Source organism: Rhineura floridana, chromosome 9 (assembly GCF_030035675.1).
Source record: "Rhineura floridana isolate rRhiFlo1 chromosome 9, rRhiFlo1.hap2, whole genome shotgun sequence".
In the NCBI taxonomy this organism is placed as follows: Eukaryota; Metazoa; Chordata; class Lepidosauria; order Squamata; family Rhineuridae; genus Rhineura; species Rhineura floridana.
In genome coordinates, this window is record NC_084488.1 from 49,556,131 (window position 1) to 49,577,534 (window position 21,404).

The 21,404-nt window shown below is 42.2% G+C and overlaps 1 protein-coding gene across 13 annotated transcripts in view; it reads right to left on the reverse strand.

Annotated features, from left to right (window-relative positions):
- GALNTL6 (polypeptide N-acetylgalactosaminyltransferase like 6) overlaps window positions 1-21,404 on the reverse strand; it is an 839,728-nt gene that overhangs the window by 296,304 nt on the left and 522,020 nt on the right. Inside the window, exon 1 of one of the 13 annotated variants that reach the window (XM_061584016.1) lies at window positions 14,093-14,182. The exons of the other annotated variants lie outside the window; for them this stretch is intronic. The gene's annotated coding sequence lies outside the window, so the exon portion shown is untranslated. Of the gene's footprint in view, window positions 1-14,092; window positions 14,183-21,404 lie in introns of those variants that run through there. 13 annotated transcript variants of the gene reach the window in all.

The following is a 21,404-nucleotide window of genomic DNA, read 5'->3' on the forward strand; positions in this document are numbered from 1 at the left end:
ATCTTTTGTGCTGCAAGATCTATCTTACACTTATTGCTAAGAAAGTAGTAGAGAGCTTCATAATACCAGTTCAAGGCATGGAGGCCATCTACATAACAATGATGGCAGCAAAGAAATGTTTCTTCTCACTACCAATTGCATCTGTGCAGTGTAGAGGTATTCTGAGTAATTTACATATGCAAGTCCCACTGAATTCAATGGGACTAAGTTCTTAATATGTAAATTGAGGACTGCAGCCTTGTTCCTCCATTTTATAAGGTATGACATCACTGGTTTGATTCCTGAACACTGTGGATAAAACTGTCATGTCTGCAACCCAGCATCAGAGGGGGAAAGAACAGACAAATGCAGGGGTACCAGTTTCCAAAAATGATTTATTCATTTTGTTTATTCAAGACATCTCAATCATGCAACATACTCACACATGCTCTGCAGGGGTATAGATAGTTACCAAAGATAATTGTTCTATCTAGCTAGATGGCCAGTCTAGTGTCACACAGGCAGGACCAGCACCAGCCTGCCCCAGGTGTGCGGCACCTGCCTTTTCCACCTACCTCTCTCCTGTGTTCTGATGCTGTGCGCACAGGGCTGCCATCAACCAAGATGGCAATGGAGGCTTCTCTAAGGGGCTAATGCCCCTGCAGCCATCTTGGTTGATGGCATGCATGTGTGGTATGCAACGTGCCTGCCATCAACCAAGATGGCGTTAGGGGCATCAGCCCCTTAAAGAAGCCTCCGCTGCCATCTTGGCATGTGTAGCAGCAGAACAAAGGAGAGGTAGGTGGAGCGAGCAAATGGGAAGGTGGCCTGGAAGCTCTGTCCGTGCGATCCTGCAGCAGCTCGTGGAAGGGGAGTGCTACTTTTCCACCCTAACAAGTGGAGCCGGCCCTGCACAGAGGGATGGTCAGAGGGTGGACTGCTCCTTGGGGGTTTTGCCTCCAAATGCATATTCTTATACATGGCTGTGTCATTTGATAATGTGACATGGTCTTGATTGCAGACATTCTTTGGATTTCAAGTCTGTTGCATTATCTTTTAGGCCTTATAAGGGTACCTCTAGGCAAACAAGTCACACAGTCATGAAATGTGACATTTCTTCTCCAAGGAACATTGTTTCATCATTTCATCATCTGATATTTTCCACTCCTGTTTATTTAAGATAGCCATCAGCAACCATTCCCTCTTTTGTAAGATCACATTCATTCCAAATATCCATTCATCCTCCTCAAGCATTCAGTTAATAATTATTTACATTAAAATAGCTGCTTAGTTATTGCTATTAATTTATTTAATTTATAAATATATATTCCTTTTGGGAGGAAGGGTGGGATATACATTTAGATAACAGCACCACAACAATTGAATTGCTTCCCATGAGGCATCCTGAAGCAATTTACAATTAACATAACATATGAGGGCACATAACAACAACAAATAAAACAGTTACCTATATATAAACACTTTAAAACATCAGCACATACATAAAATCAATTCAATTCCAAGATAGACACCAAATGAAGTAAAGTTTTTAGAAGGTTCGGTGAAAAAGGAGCATCTTTAGCAGGTGCTGGAAAGATGAAAGAGAAGGCGCCTGTCTGACATACAATGAGAGTTCCAAAGGGTAGGTGCCACCACACTAAATGCCCAATTATGGCATCATGTGGAACAGACCTCCTGACAGGATGGTATCTTCATGATGCTTTCTCCTGCAGAACACAGTGGTTGGTTATGTAGGCGATGAGGCGATCTTTTAGGTAACTTGGTCCCAAGTTGTACGGGGCTTTGTACACCAATACCAGCATTTTGAACCTAGCCTAGTAGCTAATTGTGTTTGCATATATACACACTTTGTACACACAATGCAATCGTGGTGGCTGATATACGTATCCATCTGTCTGCCTATCTGTCTATCTATCTACATTAAAAATAGCAATAAAGCTTCCAAAAGATACATGAATGTATTCGCAAAATCTTCAGAAACTCGTTGTGCAAAATCATAAGTGCATGATAAAGCCACACACATTTAAAATATTGTATGCCAATATTCAGTGCTTTTTGGGGGGGGGGTAGAAAATGAGATGCCTGTACTCATATCTTGATAAAAGTGTTGTGGATACCAGCACATAATGCCTCCCATGGGCAGCAAAAAAGATGTGCCGGTACTCCATACTGGCGAGTACTGTCACAAGAAAACCCTGCCAATATTTAAGTAGAACCTGGACCAAATGTATGCATGGTGGCTATTTATTGTAGGGCTGTTGTTTTTGTTGTGTGAGGCTCTGCTGGGAGAAATGCAGCCAGCTGTATGCCCCACTTGACCCTTGCCTATCTATCAGATGTAGGGTCTCTAACTGTTCTTTGGTTTTCCATGATGATGAGACAGACAATGTAGGTGATGGTCTTATCAAATGAATAAAAGCTAAATTATTTAAATTAGAGGTATGAATGCTTAGCATTAATATTAGTCTGACATATGCAATAGAAAAAGATGTGTATGTATCAGGGTGCCTCTGGGTAATGTAGTGTTTTGGAAATTAATATATAAATAAGAAACAAGTAAGCACAGCAACACTGCCAACAGTTTTAATATTAATGATTGTCCCATTTCCATCTAAAATAGAAAGCTGGGTTTGTGTTTTAAAGGAATTGTTGCCATAAAATACCCAGCTGTACAGGCAGTGCTTTGATAAGCCAGAACAGTAGCATGACACAGTAAAATTCACAGCTGAAGCTAACCTTAAGCAACAGCTTTTGAAAATAACAAGTAAACAAGTACAGAAGATATAGATCCAGAGTCATGGTACTGCAAGTTCAGTCAATACATTATTTGTCAATAAATGTATTGACACAATTCCCACATTACAAAAAAAATAAAAGGGGGATGAAAGATGTGAGATTCTCATATTAGCTGAATAAAGGAAAATCTGGAAATTCACCTCTAAATTGTCATGGATGGTGCGAATGTAAACTTTCCAATTCTGTATCCAAGATTAAGAGATCAGGGCTTGGGACATAGGAGTGCACATTCCCCCAATATGAATTCCCTCTGGCTCACAGCTGCTGGCCTTAACCATGGTTAAAGCATGAATCCAGAATTTACTATTAACTAGAATTTGAAGCTAGTTGCCATGGTTTAAGCTGGTGTTGGTTTAGGCCAATGTGGGGATTTGTACCTGGAGATAGGAAGGGCTGCTGGGAGGCAGCATGCAATCATGTGGCTTATTATCAGTTCTTTAATAATAAGGCAATAAAGAGTGCTAGATCGGCGCCAGCCTGCCAGAGTTGATCATCCCATTAAAATCTCATAAGTGCCATGGAATATTTAAGCACGCAATATGTAAGCATGCAAAAGCACTTTAGAAATGCATCTTTCTTTCTTTCTTTCTTTCTTAAACATGTTGGCTATTAAACCGAAGAAGCAGAGGTTAAATTTCCACAAGTGAGCTACGTGGATTAGAAGCGAAAGTTGGCAGAGCTCGAGCCATCTTCAAGGACACGTTGCTATGCAACCTAGGCTCGGGCAGCTGGCTTTATCTATATAGAGGGCCAGCAGACACTTGTAGAGTGTGGGGGTCGAGGAGTTTGTACAGAGAGAGAGCTTGTGATATATTCTATTGTCAGTAAAGTGACTCTTAAAACTTATTACTTGTCTGGCTCATTGCTTCAACTGGCATCTAGCCTGTCACTATACTGTTCTGCATCCTGGGCATCTGCTTGCACCAGATACAACATCCAACAAGTGTTAGCAGAGGATGGTTACCTGGTGCTGAGGGTTACCTGGTGCTGAGGATTACCTGGTGCTGAGGATTACCTGGAGCGGAGGATTGCAGAAAAGCGGCAGAGAAAAGCCAGGATTGCAGACCAGCGAGTAAAACAGCAGAGAGACAGAGAAACCGAAAGCTGAGCTGAAAGCTGTGAGAGAGCCGTGGGAAAAAAAAAACCTGACTGAAGGACAGAGGTGAGAAGCTCTAATTACAAAGGCGGTGAACACTGGCCAGGCAAACTACAGAGTTCCATAAGTGGTATTCACAAAGGAGGAACTGCTAAATCTCATGGCCTCAGATGGCAGGAGTACTTGCCAATGTTTCCTCTGATGTTCTTCAAATATAGAGACAGCGGCAGCAGCAAAGGGGGGGGATAGAAGGAGAGATGGCACTCCTCAAGATAACCTAAAAACAACAGCACCTTGATTTGTATCTGGAAGCCAACAGTTAACCAGCTCTTTCAGAACTGGTGTAATGTAGTGTGCTTCTAGACAGCAGTTTATTCCATCTTTCTTATTTTTTCTCTCCCCCCCCCCGGATCTTTCAGATGACATAACACCCAGTTCCAGAACTGTAGTGCAAGTTTGCCAATCATTTGCATGTTTTCAACTCCCCCCCCCAAAATAAAATCTGTTTTTAGTCCCAGGAAGTGCAATTTGTGAGTTTTGTGACCTAAATTGCCCAAGTTTTAAAATATCGCACACACACCATTGCCCACCCAACATGTATTTACAGCAGACATGATTTTTCAGTATACCGCACATAAATTCATTAAAAAAAGGGGCTGATCTGCTCAGGCATGTTGCAAGGAATGTTACCTTGAAGATTGGGTACCTGTTGTTGCAAGAGGAGAAGTGAGAGGTGGGTAGGGAAAAAGTCATCCAAAAGTGGGAAATGGGCAGCAAGGAAAAAAAACGAAGATCACGTTCCTCCCATCTCTGGTTTGCAGTTGAGGGGTGAAATAAAACACAGAGATATCAGCTTGGGTTGAACAAGGGCCACTTTATTTAAATTATAGTAAACAAAACCCAATTTAAAGTGACCTGCAGAGGGAAACCTAGGTGCGGGAACTGTCTATAAGCAAGTAGCTTGCCATACAGCTCTCGGGCGACCAGCCCCTGCTGGGGCAAGGGCAAGCCCATCTGCTTACCCTTTACCCCAGCCACACCCTGCAGGTGAGTAGGGGGGCCTTCCCACATCATCCCCACCCAGGGCCGTATAACCCCTGGGTAGATGAGGATAAGTTGGCCCCAGAAGCAGCCCATATCCTGCCCTCGAGCCGTAAAGCCCTGAGAGACAGGCCTCTGGAACCGCCAATCACCTCCAAAGGTGCCTAAGGGGGCCACCTAGCTGTCCTTACCTATTTCCCTTCCCGCACCTTCCCACCACAAAAGGGGGACAAATATCTATTTAGTCCCCCTTTACCCCACTGCCAAGAAACATCTCTCGCAGACACCCCTGCAGGTCGCCCAAAATAAGTTGTTACCTGCATGAGACAGGTGAACACCATCGGCCCTGTACAGTTCACCCTTCCAGTGCTGAATGCGGGGATGCAGAATGGCCAACCCCCCCTGCCCAAGAAGAGCCCACCGAATTTGCCGGTTGACCTTCTTCCATGCATGATCAATTCCAGCTGGATCCCATATGCCGCGCCATGTCTGACCACATCAGACGCACCAAAGGCCAATGCTGCCTTATCACTTGCATGTCCTTACATGCCTGTACGCTGAGGGCCTTGCCCTGCTTCACGCTGCGGTCATTACCACCGAGGTGGATGACCATTGCCTGCGGAAATATCCGCACCACACCTTGCTAGAACAGAGCGGGTAGGAGCCACTCCCCATGCATTCCTTGCCGGTCCTGCCACTGCACAACAGCCCCTCTACTGAGGCCCAACTGCGAGCCCATGCTCGAATTCGCTGCCCTCCAGGGTGCCCGGAAGACCATGCTGTGGCCGCATATTAGGATGTGCATCTGCTCTATCCCTGTCCAGCAACCTGTCAAAACAATGAAGATTGTGAGGCCGCTACATTCCCTTGCCCTCTAAAAGTGGGAAATATAGCCCTTGTACGCATCAGAGGACCAAAGTCCCACGCCCTGTACCAGTGCCTGTGGGAAACTAAAACCTGCTGCCATAAAAGCAGCCCCAATTCAAGATGAATAGGTTCCAACTGTAAGGTGTCGTACCCCAGCCCCTACAATGTTCGTTTGTGAGGCCGCCGCATCCCCCTGCCCTCTAAAAGGGGGGAATATAGCTATTATATGCATCAGAGGCCCAAAGTCCCACGTCCTGTACTAGTGCCGGGAGGAAACCAAAAACCTGCTGCCATAGAAGCAGCTCCCATTTTAATTGAATAGGTTCCAGACTGGAAGGGGTCATACCCCAGCCCCTGCAATGCTTGTTTTGTTAATGCCAAAACTGGTATTGTTGATCCAGATAGGCATATATGGCCTATAGCTAGGGGGTCCAGATTAGCCTGGGTGAATAAATATCCTTCGGCAGAGGTTGGGTGCTGAGGCAAGGTCAACCGTACATGCCTTCCCTTACACCTGTTCTAGACCTTCCACGTTGAGCAAGCATAACACCCCCTCCTTGGAAACATCAAAACTGGAGGGCATGTCGAAAGAGGTCTCACGTAGAGCCAGCCACCACCTCTTTTCTCCTGAAATCCCCAAAACAGTGTATGAGCCACTGCCTGGAATAGCTTGGGTCTTAACTGAAGGCACAGACCGTTTCCCACTGGTCCACTACACCCATAAAATGTCCATCGAGAAGGGTCGATGGGGATAGGGAAAAAACCGCCAGCCTGGCTAAGAAAGCTTACCTTGAAGTGTTCACACTGCCATGCCCCTTCTCCTGCCGTGCCGTCTATCAGGAATATCAGCAGGTGACTCACCAGAAAGGCCACTCTGGCATATAGCCCTTGCCGGCCCAGAATTCCTGAATACCTGTTTTCTAGAAGCTGGCGAGCACGCTGGGGTAATGTAACCCATTGAATCCAAGGGAATTCCAGTGCGCAGCTCACGGGATTAGCCCCCCTTCACACTGCCCCTGCTGCCCTATTCTGCATTCTGATAGCTGGTGATCATGCTAGGGCAATAGATAGGCTTATGGCCTTCTCAGACTCCCTGCATAAACTTCTCCCAGAACAACGGGACAGGCAAGGGCCATGAATCCTAGTGTTCCTAATTATAAGAGAGTTATGAGACCCGACACCAGGCCATGAGCCCTTCTGTCCAAAAGTCGCCTTCCAACCCCGGAAAAGAGTTAATGAAAGGTAACATTCATAGTTAAAACCCCTTCCCGAATCCAGGCTTGCAACCGCAGGAAAGGGAACCACACGGCCAGGTCGGTGCATAAGGCAGCCATAACCCTGAATTCATAGTATGGGTGTTCAAGCCCCATCATAGCATAATAACCCCCTTAAAAGACCCCTAACATCAAGAGGGCCGAAAGGAAACACTTCATGGTCCCAATCCAGGATCTCATCTGGGCCGGTTCAAGCTTGTCCCTGTGCAGCTTTCAGCTGCCATACCTATGAACATCCACTCAGACAGATAGTGCCCCACTGCTTAGGAGCCCACTTGTCTCCTGACTGCCCCCTCACGGAAGGCTCTGAAGCACTCCATGCGAGAATTATAGCATTCTGTAGGTAATGTTCTGCCACTACAAATGCATAAGGCCTATGTGCGCACTATGATGATGAAGTGCAGCTCACTGACCCTAGACTAACTAGTGTGAACCCCTCACTGCCTGCCCCTTTGAATAAGACTGGCGTGACCAAGTGTACTTCTGTACATTCTGACCACAGCCGTTATTGCCATGACTAAACGGGGTGAAGATTGTAGGCCATGAGGGCCAGCCGTGAGTTGGAGGCCATGAAGGCCAGCCAGGAGTTGGGGTATGAGACTGGGAAACAAAAGGCAAACACCCTAACATAACAAACCTCCCCTTAAACCGGGTAGCCTGCTAACCAAGTTCATAGTACCCGGAGTCTAACTGGGGAAGGGACACCTGTCCCTAAGCAGCCGGTAGCTCCTTCTTACCCTTTTGAAGGCCTCTTGCCTCCTATCTCCCTGTTGCCCATATCCGTCTGCAAAAAGGAAGGAAATCATTTATGAGTAAGTACACTTTATCAACTATTAGTTCATTGCAGCTCACCCAGTTGTGCTAAATCACGGAGACTAAAGATAGCCCTGTATCCCAGCCTTGGTCCCCCCTGCCCCAGCTTTCTCTTAGCGGGTGTCAAACGCCAATCAAATACAAGTATCCATGTAAGGGTTGCATGTTATGCATGACATCAAGTAATTGTGGTGAGAAATCCCACACAGAAAGGTTTTGTTATTGTGAAATCCTCAGGAAGGGGTGAAGAGTCTGCCTGGATCTTAAAATGCAGCCTCCGCATCAAACAGCATCTAAGATTCTGTCAAGGTAACACATGTTTCAGAACGTCTAAGATCCCGTAAATGATCAGAATCCGATAAGTATTCTGTCTTTTCCTCTGTATTCCTGTCTACTGCTCCAGCCATACTATCGTCTGTTAGACCTTCAAATCCCTGCAGACATTTGCATGTCCTTCCTTAAATATAATTAATGCCATAAGCTTTGTTGTTGATATGAGCCCAAGTTCTTGGGACCAAATTCGAATAAATGCCAGTTCTGCCACAGAGTTAACAAGAAATGTGTAACTGACACTTGAAAGGATCACTGTCCTTTCAGCCACCATGTAATAAAATTAATAGCACAAAGTACCTTGAACCTAATATAAGCCTAACCAAATAGAACTCGCATCCAAAGGCTTGTGCCGCCTTCTCTCTCGTAATTGATTCCAAGCCTACAGCTGTCGTATGGGGGGTGTGGTTCAAATTGCCCAAAGGCCCGCATTTTATGAGGGGACCTTTGACCCCCCCGTTTTCCTGTCTTGGTGGCATTACTGCTTTAAATTATTATCTTTTCGGCGCCAGGTAAAGACCTACCTCTTTGCCCAGGCATTTTAAATGCTAAATTTTAAATTTAATCTATCTTAATTTTAATTTTTTGTCTTAATTTTGTTTTCAATATGTTTTCATATTGTATTGTACCCACATCTGTATTTTAATCTGTTTTTATCTTGTTGTACACCGCCCTGAGAGCTTGTTGCTAAAGGGCGGTCTAAAAGTGCAATAAATAATAATAATAATAATAATAATAATAATAATAATAATAAATCCACCCTTGACTTATAATTATAACATTATTATTATTAATTTTATACCCAATGACTGTATGTGACTCCCTCATTACCAGTCCTTGGCTCCCACTTATAACTATGAATTCCATTATGATAGTATTATTATTAATAATACTAATAACATAAGCCATCGACTGTCCTGACCATAGAATAATGGATACAATTACAATCATCAGTCATAAGTATTATAAACAGTGCATATAAAGTAGGATTTCTCTAATTAAACCCCCCCAGCTCCTGTTATCCAATCCTTAGTTCAAAACCACATGTACATTATTATTATTTATTATTATTATTAGCCACAGAAAAGACAAGCACAATTTAATATTAGAAACTACCAACTGTAATAAGTCACTGCCTGCAAAGTATGATTAATCTTGCAGCTCTTTCGCTTAAAATTATTTTGGTTACTTATACTACTGTAGGTGTGTGTAATCTTGCTTAACCAACTGGCTAAATTATAGTTATAATATAATTACCTATGTGAGGACTATACTAAGTTAATTACTGTAAAAGTATGAGCCACCACCCCTGAAGGTGTGATCTTGCTTAAACCAGCTGTTACCAGCAGCCGTGAAGCCAGAAGCCTCAAACCAGCCGTTGGGGGTTGTTATGATCTTGCTTAAACCGGCTGCTAAAAGCCGCCGGGTAACAGAAACCTCAAGCCAGCAGGGGGTGAGTGAGTTCCATCCCTGTCAAGCCTTGCAGGCCTCGCTCATGAGACCCGCTCCAGCCGCAGCCGCTCCTTCTACAGCACCCCCAAGCTGGAGCCGGCTCTACCCCCCCATGGGGAAGCAAAGCAGCTGAAATCGGCCCCTAATGAGGCCCATGTGCTGCAGAAACCAAGTGCCTAAAATGGCGCCGACCGTGCGGCCTTAACAGAACAGCCGCTGCAGTTTCACCGTGCTGCATTCCACTCTGTCCCTCGTCGTCCATGTCGTCCACGTCGAGCAGCAGAAGAGGAAGGTGGAAGGGGCGGCTGGACTTAAATAGTCCTATAGTCCCCGCCCCTTACACTGCACGTCGGACGTCACGGGCGCGACGCGCGACGTTGCCCCATTAACAGATGGGGGCAGCGTCTTCACCCCACCTGCAATCATGCCCCACTCGTCAGCTGCACGGCGAGCGGAGCTTCGTTTGTAAAAGTGTGTGCCTTTTTGTGTATAAAAGTGGACACAGAGAGAGGTTTCTCAGGGAATGGGAAAGGCTACAGTCCAAGTCCTGCACATGTTTTAGCATGCTCTTCCCACTAGTTTGAATACTCTGCTCATCCAGTGCTAACTTTAGGACAACATCAAGACCTTTGTACTCTTTTCCTATGACTTGGATTAGACAGCCCATCAAATAGAGGGCCTTCAAACAGACAACTGTCCTCTGTAATACAGATTACATGCCCATCCTACTCATCCAATGGAAACTGGAGCTAAAAAGTTGGGTTTGGAGGGACAATTTTCAAAATGAAAATAGCTATGAAATAGTCATACCAAAAGCATTTACATAGTTAATTATGTTATACTGAATGCATATATACTTGTCTTAAAATGTAGATAATTATTGTACAACATATTTTTATTAGGCAAGTATAACTGATACGTAAACTTTAGCATCGATATGCATAGGAATTTCTTTGAATGTTTTTGCCAAATGAAACACATTTATCCTTATTTTCAGTATCAAGTTGTTTAGTGTACATAGGGTAAAGACAAATGCCTCCTTGACATAATCATTTAAAACTGAAGAAGAAATTTTACTGCTGCCATATTTTCTTAACACACAATTGAAATTTATAGTTTGCAGTTGTTGGCACAGCAAGACTCCTTCACTCCTAATAGCGCTTAGCAGGTAGTGTATATTAGGACTGCTTCACACACTATAGGAGATGAGCATTTTTAATGTGATGTGAACAAATTGCCTTGTAGATGCATGCAATATGAAATAATATTCTGTATACATGGAGCATTCACTGAAATTGAACACATTAGCCAGCATGGTATAGTGGTTAGAGTGCTGGATTAGGACTGAGGAGACCAAATCCCCACTCTGCTATGAAGCTTACTGGATGACCCTAGACCAGTCACATCTCTCAATGTACCATACTTCATAGGGTTGCTGTGTGAGGGGTAACTCGCAAGTATTCAGAGTATTGTTTGTAGCACAATAGCCAAAAATGGCTACTCTTCTGGACAGGGCCTCACTAGACCACCACAGGCCCTCGGACAACAGACTGCCATGGTCTCCCTGCTCACAAACACGCATGCTTTAATACACCCGTTTGCGATACCTCTTGTCAGTGTGCATGCCTGCTATCACCCAAGATGATGGTGGAGGTGTCAACTCACTCCCACCGCCATCCTGAGTGATGGCAGGCATGTGCTCTGATGCGTTGCCACCATCTTGGGTTATGGCAGGCATGCAACAATGCACAATGTGGTGCACCTGGGCATATTTAAGCTCATGCCAGCTGTGCACACATGCAGGGTGGTATTGCCACCCTTGCTCTGCGATCCATGCCACTGTTTGGTCTTGGCACATAACCCGATGCTGGTGGGGATCATGGAGTGGGAGCTTCATCCTCCAGCCTCAGGGGCCCTCGGCCACTGCAGGGGCCCTCGGCCACTGCAGGGGCCCTCGGCCACTGCAGGGGCCCTCGGCCAGTGCCTGACCTGGCTTCCCGCTGGAGCCAGGTCTGCTTATGGAAAGTAAGTAATTGCACGCACAAACTTTACTTTTGAAATACCAATACTGATTTCCTCATTTGGGGGAATTAACAGGAACCAAATGTTAATCTAAGTGAATACAGAGTGTTTATTTACACAAAAGGATAACCACTGAGTAAATAGTTTAACGGCTTGAAGCACCAGTACAATAAGGTAGAATAGCAAGTTGGTTTATTTTTACAAGTTACAGAGGCCATGCAAACCCTCATTGCCTGGACCATAAGGTTGAGACATATCTCTGTATCTGTAATAAACAGAGATAAGTAGCGATGTGCTTCATATATGTAGATGGGCACCAGGGAATCAGGCACAGTGCAATGGAGGGCTAAGTGCAACAAGGAGAAATGCTTGAATGCAAATGACTATGGTTTGGCCTAACATAGCAATACTGGGGAAATAAGAAAGGTAGAGAGAAGGAGGGCAAAGAGAAGCAGTTTCTCAAGTTTCACCATGACCTATAGATGTACAACCATAGCTAGATCTGGGGTTACAGGCAAAGGTTAAATATGAATTCTTTGGTGGATAATCTACCTGGATATCATTGATAGCAAGCATTTGGGCTGTCAATAAATGTTGACAAAACAGTTTGTAGAACCAAATAATGATGGTGTAGCTGAAGGTAGTCTAGTCTTCACTAGTCACACTTGAGCTAAGTCGGCTCACCATCAAGTCTGCTCCAAGAACCTCCCAAAAGCTTTTAATTTACATAACACTGGCTGCTGCTTCCCACAGGGGTCCTGATTAATCCTGAGAGAAAACAACCAGCATGACTGAGAAGCAGGGGAATTGGCAGAGGAGGAAAGGATGAATGATCTAGCTAAACAGAAGAAGTCTAGCTCCCAGAGGCATCCATGGGGTTGGAGAAGGCTTGAAGAAGAATTCATGCTTCTTTTCAATCAATGAGTGCAATAACCAAATGACTAAACAAATCAGAAGACCTCTGGGCAGAAGACTGAACAAAGTGGAGACTGAAAGGGGGCCAATTATAGGAGTCTTCCTGATAAATGTTAGCTTGAACACAAAATATGATCTCATTAAAGAGAGGGCTGGATAAAAAGGACATTAAATGTTAATTAACTCAAGTGCCAGGTCATATCATATTTCCAGTTTCCTGATGCATAGCGACAGAATGACTACTCACTGTTAGGTGACTAAGGTGTTCCTTGTAGGGAAAGGTAGAGACTGAAAATATATCAGTCACATAGCATGCAAAGAAGTCCATATCTTTCAAAACAGCATTTCACAAATATTGCATGGAGCTGAGACAATAACAAACCTTTCTGCGACTAAACATAATTTTATATTTGAAGACTGTTTTACATTTGCACCATTTAAACATTTTATCTAGAGATCTTCTAGTAAGCATTTGTTCATTCATTAATTTAATGCATTTTCACTACATATGTACATACATATGTGCATACATACTTATTATATATATATATATAAAATCTGCTCACAAAATCAAAAGAGATAAATATTCTGCAAAATAATATCTGTGAGTTGTGACATTCTCTGATTGAAGCTCTATGCAGAAGGATAAATCACATATTATTTGCATTGCATTGTCAGAATGCTATACATAAGGGATGTTTCCTACAAAAATCTCACTTATTGTTAGTTTATAGCGAGCCTTAGTTCTATTAATCGGTCAGTTCATAGCATTATCATATTGTTGATTAAAAGACAGATTTTCAAGCACATCTACATGAAAAAACTTACAAGATAATTAATGCAGGGGCTGTAGCGTTTAATATTTTTTTTACTGTGTGTACTTGGGCTATTTTTATAGTTACTGAAAGCATGTTTCCATTAGATGCACAGGGTATAGTGAATTTAGACAGTGAAAAGGTCCCCATACTTCACTTTCTCCTGCATGGTGTAATTCCCCAAGAATGTATGCCTGACAGTATCTTTAGTAATAGCTGTCTTTCTTCTTCATATTGGAATTATGCCATTAACTAAATGCAAATCTTTTTAACGCGATCTTTTAAACCTACAGAAACAAAAGGAAAAAGCACCACGTAATGGATAAAAAAGAGAGGCAGGCTCTGGTGCTTGGTAAATTTATTGAGGCTCAATGCGTTTTGGAGTAATCCTTCCTCAGGAGCTACAGACATTAAAACAAACTAAAATCAACAACATGGAGACAACATCGTGGTCTGAGACTTATAGAAATATATGGCAAAACACTTTTAAAGACCACATTCCATATAACATATTTCACATATGTAGAAAAAAAATTGTCATAACGTTAAAACTTGCATCTCTTGCATCTGTGTAAAGCAGCTCAAACAAAGCGAATGCTACTGCTAGCCAGCTACAACATGAAACTCTCCCGCCCTCCCCAAATACAACAAAGATAAGACCCTGTACTGACCAATGGAGATCTGTTTCTTTTTCTCTGCCTGCACAGTTCAAATTCTTTATCCAGCTCCACACAAAACGAACACCACAGACCGAATTCTGATACCGCTGTTATTTATATTGGAAGTACGGATCAGCTCAGCTGCTTAAATACTGCATTTGCGAATACAGCTGGTCCTGCAAATACTTGCAGAGAGTAACTGGCATACTCAGAAGTTGTAGTAAATCAGCCCAACTTTCATATAGGACCCTTTTTGTAGATTTCATTTGTATTCAGAGAAATCCAATTCCTCATTTAACCCCAAAGGAACCAGACTTTTTAAAGAGATAATCCAGAATAATCTGCCTTTGCAATCAGATTTATGTTGGGAAGACATCAAGACCATTAAAACTCCAAATTGGTGAACATCTCTGCAATTTAAGACATCGAAGAGTGGGTGCTCCATTGGTGAGACATTTTGTTGAGAAACATCACGAGTCAAATGACATAATGTTTTGGGGCATTGAAAGAGTTGTGGACAATGAGAGACTACTCAACAAGAGAGAATTATTCTGGATCCATTTATTTTTGTCTTTCTGCTGTTGTTTGCTCCAGTTATGATTCTTGCACTAATACAGGTTTAGCTTTGAATATCTCAACTGTACAAAGTGCCCTGATGAAAATCAAATCAGTCTGACTTCAATACCGGGAAAGATATTAGAACAGATAATAAAAGAGTCCATTGGCAACTATCTAGATGACAATGCTGTGATTAGAAGGAGCCAGCATGGGTTTGTCAAGAAAAAATCCTGTCAAACTAATCTCATCTCTTTTTTTGATCAGGTCACTAGCTTAGGAGATGGTAGAAATGCTGTAGATGTCATCTATCTAGATTTCAGCAAGGCGTTTGACAAAGTCCCCCACGACCTTTTGATTAGCAAACTAGTCAAATGCGGACTACATGGAAATACTGTCAGGTGGATTCACAACTGGTTGGAAAACCGTACTCAAAGAGTGGTCGTCGGTGGCTCTGCTTCGGACTGGAAGGAGGTCTCGAGTGGAGTGCCACAGGGTTCTGTCCTGGGGCTGATACTCTTCAACATTTTTATCAATGACTTAGATGATGGGGTGGAGGGAAGTCTTATGAAGTTTGCGGATGATACGAAACTGGGAGGGATAGCTAACACAATGGAAGACAGGAATAAAATCCAAAGGGACCTGGATAGACTAGAAAATTAAGCTGAAATTAATAAAATGACATTCAATAAAGACAAATGCAGGATTCTGCATTTAGGCCACAAAAACAAAATGCACGGGTACAGGAAGGGAAATACCCGGCTTAGCAGTAGTGCGTGTGAGAAGGACCTTGGAATTGTAGTGGATCGCAAGTTGAACATGACTCAGCAGTGTGATGCTGCGGCAAAAAAGGCAAACGCAGTTTTGGGCTGCATAGACAGAGCTATAGTTTCCAGGTTGAGGGAAGTAATAGTCCCACTATATTCTGCATTAGTCAGGCCTCATCTGGAATACTGCGTTCAGTTCTGGGCGCCTCATTTTAAGAAAGATATAGACAAGTTAGAGCGGGTTCAGAAGAGGGCGACGAGGATGATAGCCGGTATGGAGAACAAGTCTTATGAGGAAAGGTTGAAGGAACTTGGCATGCTCAGTCTGGTAAAGAGAAGGCTGAGGGGCAACATGATTACACTCTTTAAGTACCTAAAGGGCTGTCACATAGAGGAGGGTACAGATTTGTTCTCTGCTGCCCCAGAGGATAGGACTAGGTCTAATGGTTTTACGTTGCAGGAGCGTAGATTCAGATTGGACATTAGAAGGAACGTCTTGACAGTAAGGGCAGTTCGGCAATGGAACTGACTGCCTAGGGAGGTGGTGGGATCCCCTTCGCTGGATGTCTTCAAGCAGAGGCTGGACAGCTATCTGCGGGAGATGCTCTAGCTGTGGATTTCCTGCTGTGAGCAGGGGGTTGGACTCGATGGCCTACAAGGCCCCTTCCAACTCTATGATTCTATGATTCTATGAAATCAACTAGCTACCAGAACATACATTTCATAAAACTGTACATTAGATTTTTGTATTGCCTCCATAACTCTGATCAGTGAAGTCAAAATTGTACCTGGCAAGATCACTTTCTTTCTAGCACCACAACACACTCAGAAAGACAAGGAGAAAGTAATGGGTCTTTTTAATTAATGGTATTATGTATGTTTAGCATGGGTAGGCTTTAAAAAAGCAAAAGGAAAAAGAAAGAACTGCAAGTTTTTATTGTACTAGAAAAATGGATCCTTTCACTGGGAAGGTCTGTCTTTTGCTCCAGGCATCCTTGAAGCTACTGAACTAAGCAGCTGAGAGGGGACTGTTGAGCTGCACTTTGATTCCCAACATGAAGCTACACTTTATCGCTCTACTGAAGGGGCCTGGGGCAGGCTCACAAGAAGCACAGAAGGAACCTATGGAAGAAACCTGCAGCAGGTTCACTAGGTATGTATCATACTGTCTTGGGGTAGCAACAACTAAAGCAACCCTTACACACACACACTTCAGGAAAAAAAAGTTATACTGTGAAGAATTAACCCACCCTTGCTCCGTTAGTAGTGATAGGCATGGATAAAGAAGAGCCTTTGGTCTTCAACATAATGCTGTTATTCTCCATTCAATCTGGGGAGATGTAAAATGTGGGACACAGAAGTTACAATACAGTGTAGGTGGGCATTCAGGGAAGCCAGATACTTTGTGGCAAACTCTGATCCAAACAATCACTGAAGCTGTTAGGTTAAAGCTTGCACTTCTCTGTACAATTCACAATGATCCTGAATTAAGTTCTATGATACATAGTTTATTATAGAAATTTATTCTATATATTCTATACATTTTTAATGCAACTCATCCTGGGAATTTTTATTGAAGGTCAATATAGAAATGTCTATAACATAAATGAATAAATAAATCTCCATGAAATGTTGTGGCAGCTTCTACTTAGAATACGTTTTAAAAGTATTGATCCAATAAATGTTGGAAAAATCTATTAATGACAATGTTTACTGGCAATATATATTTCACGGCTGGAGGCAATCCCCAGTGGAGGCTGTCTCTATGATGCCTAGAGAGGAACATCACACAGACTTCTGGCAAGCTACTGTTGGAAACTAATTAGACTGACCTATGGTTTGTTTGGTCCAGCAGAAAGACTTACATTCTCCATGTACTTAAATATAGTACATGGCTACAATATCAAGGGCTGTGTGCAGACCCTGAAGTTTGTTGTAGGCAGTGGTGGGAGGTGCCCACTGAGATTGGTAGGTTGGAAGGTAGGGAGGCAAATGGTAGATGGAATCAGTGACAGGTGGACCCAACTAATTCTAGTTTGTCCCAATCTTCTTTCCTGATGAGTTCTACAAGGGTAACAATGAGACTAAGGAGGAGGAAGCTGACAGCCAGGGTCATCCCTTCACTGGTTGTAAGTAAGGAGACAGGTAGGTTGGGGCTATCTGAGGGCAGACTGACGTTGGTGGGGCATGTACCATTTTCCCTAATGGTCCTGCTTCCATTGATTGCAGGATATATAAGCATAGTCTCATCCTGATCAACAGATTCCACCCCACCAACATGAGGCAGCTTCACAGATATACAGTGTGCTGTTGGGTGAAGAATAAGTTGCCTCAATGTATACACTAGGTGTCAAAGCATTTTCATGTGAGAGAAGACTCTTCTTAAACAAATTCACTCACACATGTGCTATTCCATGAGTGTAACAGCCATAGCCTGAAATATAGCATTTTATTTCTGGTTTCAATCTGTATAATGAAAACAACAATGGAAATGGTCTTAAACAGTTGAACATGGACACAGACAAGCATTTTAATTATACAACAAGCTTTTTCTGTAATTAAAAATCTATACCATTTCAGTGATCTGAATACTAATTAATTCCTTTAATTAAAATCTGTTGAATAACAAGACTCTGGTGAAATATAGGAGGAGAGTAAAATCTGGAATAAAAACAAAGCAGCAGCGATATAGATCTTCAACCAAATTTTCCCCCTCCTCACAGCAAAATGTGCCTGTTTTTAGTGCTGCTGATTTTAGTGGGCCCAACTTTGGTAACAAGCATGGACTTTTGTGCCCTAGTTTTTCATTAGATCAAGCATTCCCCATATATTTACAAGACTAAAGGAACACAAATAAGAACTTTGTAATCTGGGCAACTAATACTATTTCATTAAAAAAAAAAAATCCAGATTCTAGTATGACCCAAATGCTTCTCCCCCCAATAATTTCAAAAGGACACTATTCAATTCAGAACACAGGGATCTATAGCGTGTTTCTAAAGACTCCCTTGAAAACCTACTGCCCAGCACAAAATTATTGACAATGCTGTGTGTGAGAGACTTACTGCATGCAGTTTAGCCAGAGATCAGTGAAGCATGTGGAGACCACAATTCTACTTCCCTGACAGAACTGACACTTTTCTACTCAGAACAGATTGCGCTAACATCTTAGGCAAAGGGCCCCAAAAGTCCTAAGTCAGGGCTGGGAAATCTGTGGTCCTCCACATGTTGTTGAACTACAACTCCCATTAGCCCCAACCAGCATGGGAAATGATTAGGGGTGACAGGAGTTATAGTTCAACAACATCTGGAAGTCCCAGGTTCCTCATTCCTGTTTTAGGTGATCTATGCTGCTATTAGTGCCTCACTGAAATCCAGATTAGCTTTCTTAACTCACATGTGAGCCCAAAGGGGGGATGTCTGCCTGTGGGGTCACCTACAAACATTGTCAATTGCCAATATATTCTTATATTCAGGGAGCATTCTTCGAGTTCAGTGCACAGTTGCTTTGTACAAGAGATGAAACAATGAAGCATTAACACATAATAGTTTACCTTTTGAAGGTCAGCATTCTAAATCAGAACATAAGGTTGCCAAATTAAGTTATGTAATTAGTTAATATTATATATATTTCCTGAAGATTTAATTTAACACTTTAAAAGTGCATTTGAATTTCCTCATTCGCAAACAGAGAAAAACATGTCAGTGTGCTGAATGAAATATCTTCTCTGCTGTTAATGGATTTTTATAATTCTGTAATTGCAGTTATTACATTATGATAAATTTGAGGGTGCACTTTGCATGGAGGATATACTCTGACCCACATTAAGCAGCATGTTCTTTTCTCTACCTTTAATCTTGAAAAATCTATATAACTACTTATATAATGGCCTCTTGAACTCAGGATAACACAACACACTGAACCATTATTCTTGCATTCCAATTATGAGCCATAAAAGCATTTTGTATACTTCAGAAGACTTCATAAAACCATCATTTACATTTACTAGTCTTAGCTGGATAGATTTATTATGGCAAGAGTTATGCCACCCTTGCACTAAAATAAAGGTATACTCCCCCCTCCAACAGTACTAAGCTTTTACATCTTATTCTAAGTTATTTCATATTAAATTTTATATTAAATTAAATAATACAGTATTAAATTAAATTACATCATATATTAAAATCTTACAAAATATGATGTCATGTGTTTTCTGTATTTTGTACTGGAGTCTGGGAAAGTTTTTTTAACCATTTATTTGAAATGGTTTTTATTGCTGCTTTAAAAATCATATTAGATATTCTAAAAGTTCTTTGAAATTATATCTTGTTCATTCAGCAGTTTCCACATGTTGTATATCCTACTGATACAGTATCAGCACACAGTAAAGCACATTATAAGAAAGTATGTCCACTAAAAACTGTTGAGCCTGTGACAAATTAGTTAACTATCCAATTGAGAAGGAGAAATTAAGCACCATTTTCAGGGAAGAACTGCTCAATGTAGTGACCCCAGACTAGGAATCTGGGGTTCCTGGTCTGGAAAGGGGTTCCTGGTCTGCCTACAACAGTAGCCCTGAGGAAGAGATGGATCCAGTCCTCAGTTCTTCCCCTGTGAATCCATTGGCATTGGAGATTGCACCTCATCCCCTAAACCCTGAAGTGCCACCACTGCCACCAGATTCCAATGAGTGGGCCACAGACTCTTTGGATGTGCAGGAGAGCCCGTAGCAGCTTCCCCATTGAAACCCCACTGCCAATGGAGTACCCTTCATATTCTGTTGGACTCCCAATTCCCACAATCCTTGGCTATCCGTCATGATAGCTGGGGTTGTTGAGAACTGTAGTGAAACAACATCTGGAGGACACCATGTTGGCTACTCCTAGCCTAGAAAAAATGTATTATTGAAATAAGTCAACAGCCCTTTAACTGGACAGATGCAGCACTCAGGTGGAGCTCCATCTTGACTACCTAGTTCAGAGTATAAAGTTCTGCCAGTTGCCCCAAGGCACTACTGAGATAACTGGTATTTTCTTCCTCAGCTGCAGGGCCTTTAACATTTGGTTCTGATCTAGCACCCTGATACTTATCCAAAGTCCTGATCTTGTCTTGCCTTCCCATCTGTTCCAGATCCCGGGCCTACTGATCTCCAACTTGCTTACAACATCCCCTTCGCTAAGTGGTGTACATCACCCTGGGCACAAGGGCTAACAAACATGGTTTGCTGCTGAAAATAGCAGTCCCATGTCAAGTCCTGCAATAAAGCATGCTGTGATTTTGTGACACCGGTTCTCTGGAATTCTTTTCTCCTAGAAGTGAAGCAAGCCCTGACCAGGGATGTGCTTGAATTTTACAAAATTCAAATTTGACACCGGATTTCCCGTATAGTCACTCTTTTCTGGTGCTTGTGGATCTGGTTTTTTCTAGCAGTTTTTCGTGGCTGACCCAGATTTTAAAAAAAATTCACCTCAAAAATATCTATATTAATATTGATATTTTCCTAAAAAAATAAATATTAAACAATATCAATATTTTCCTCAAAATATCCATATTAATATGAATATTTCATTTAAAATATCAATATTTTTAAAATGATATTTGAAAAATAAAAATATTGATATTAGTATCAATATTTTTGCGGGGGGAAAACACACATTGGTATTTATAGCAAATAGCGAACATTGATAGCTGATGAAGCAGTACTGGAAGTAATGTCGACTGAGTGAAAATCAAAGTGACACTGAAATGCAGATTCCATCCCTAGCCCTGACATGGTTATGTTGTTGACATCTGTTGAAAACTTTTCTCCCAAGCCTTCCCAAATTAGTCTATTTTATTTCTGCAGTTTTTAATCCTTGATGGCTTTTAATGTTTTAATATTGTTTTATGATCTGTATTGTGGTTTACACTCTCTTTCTATACTTCATTTTTTATGTTGGTTTATTGTTTAGTTTTATATTTTCTGTTTTTCTATTGTTATGGGGAGTTGGTTTTTACTGGA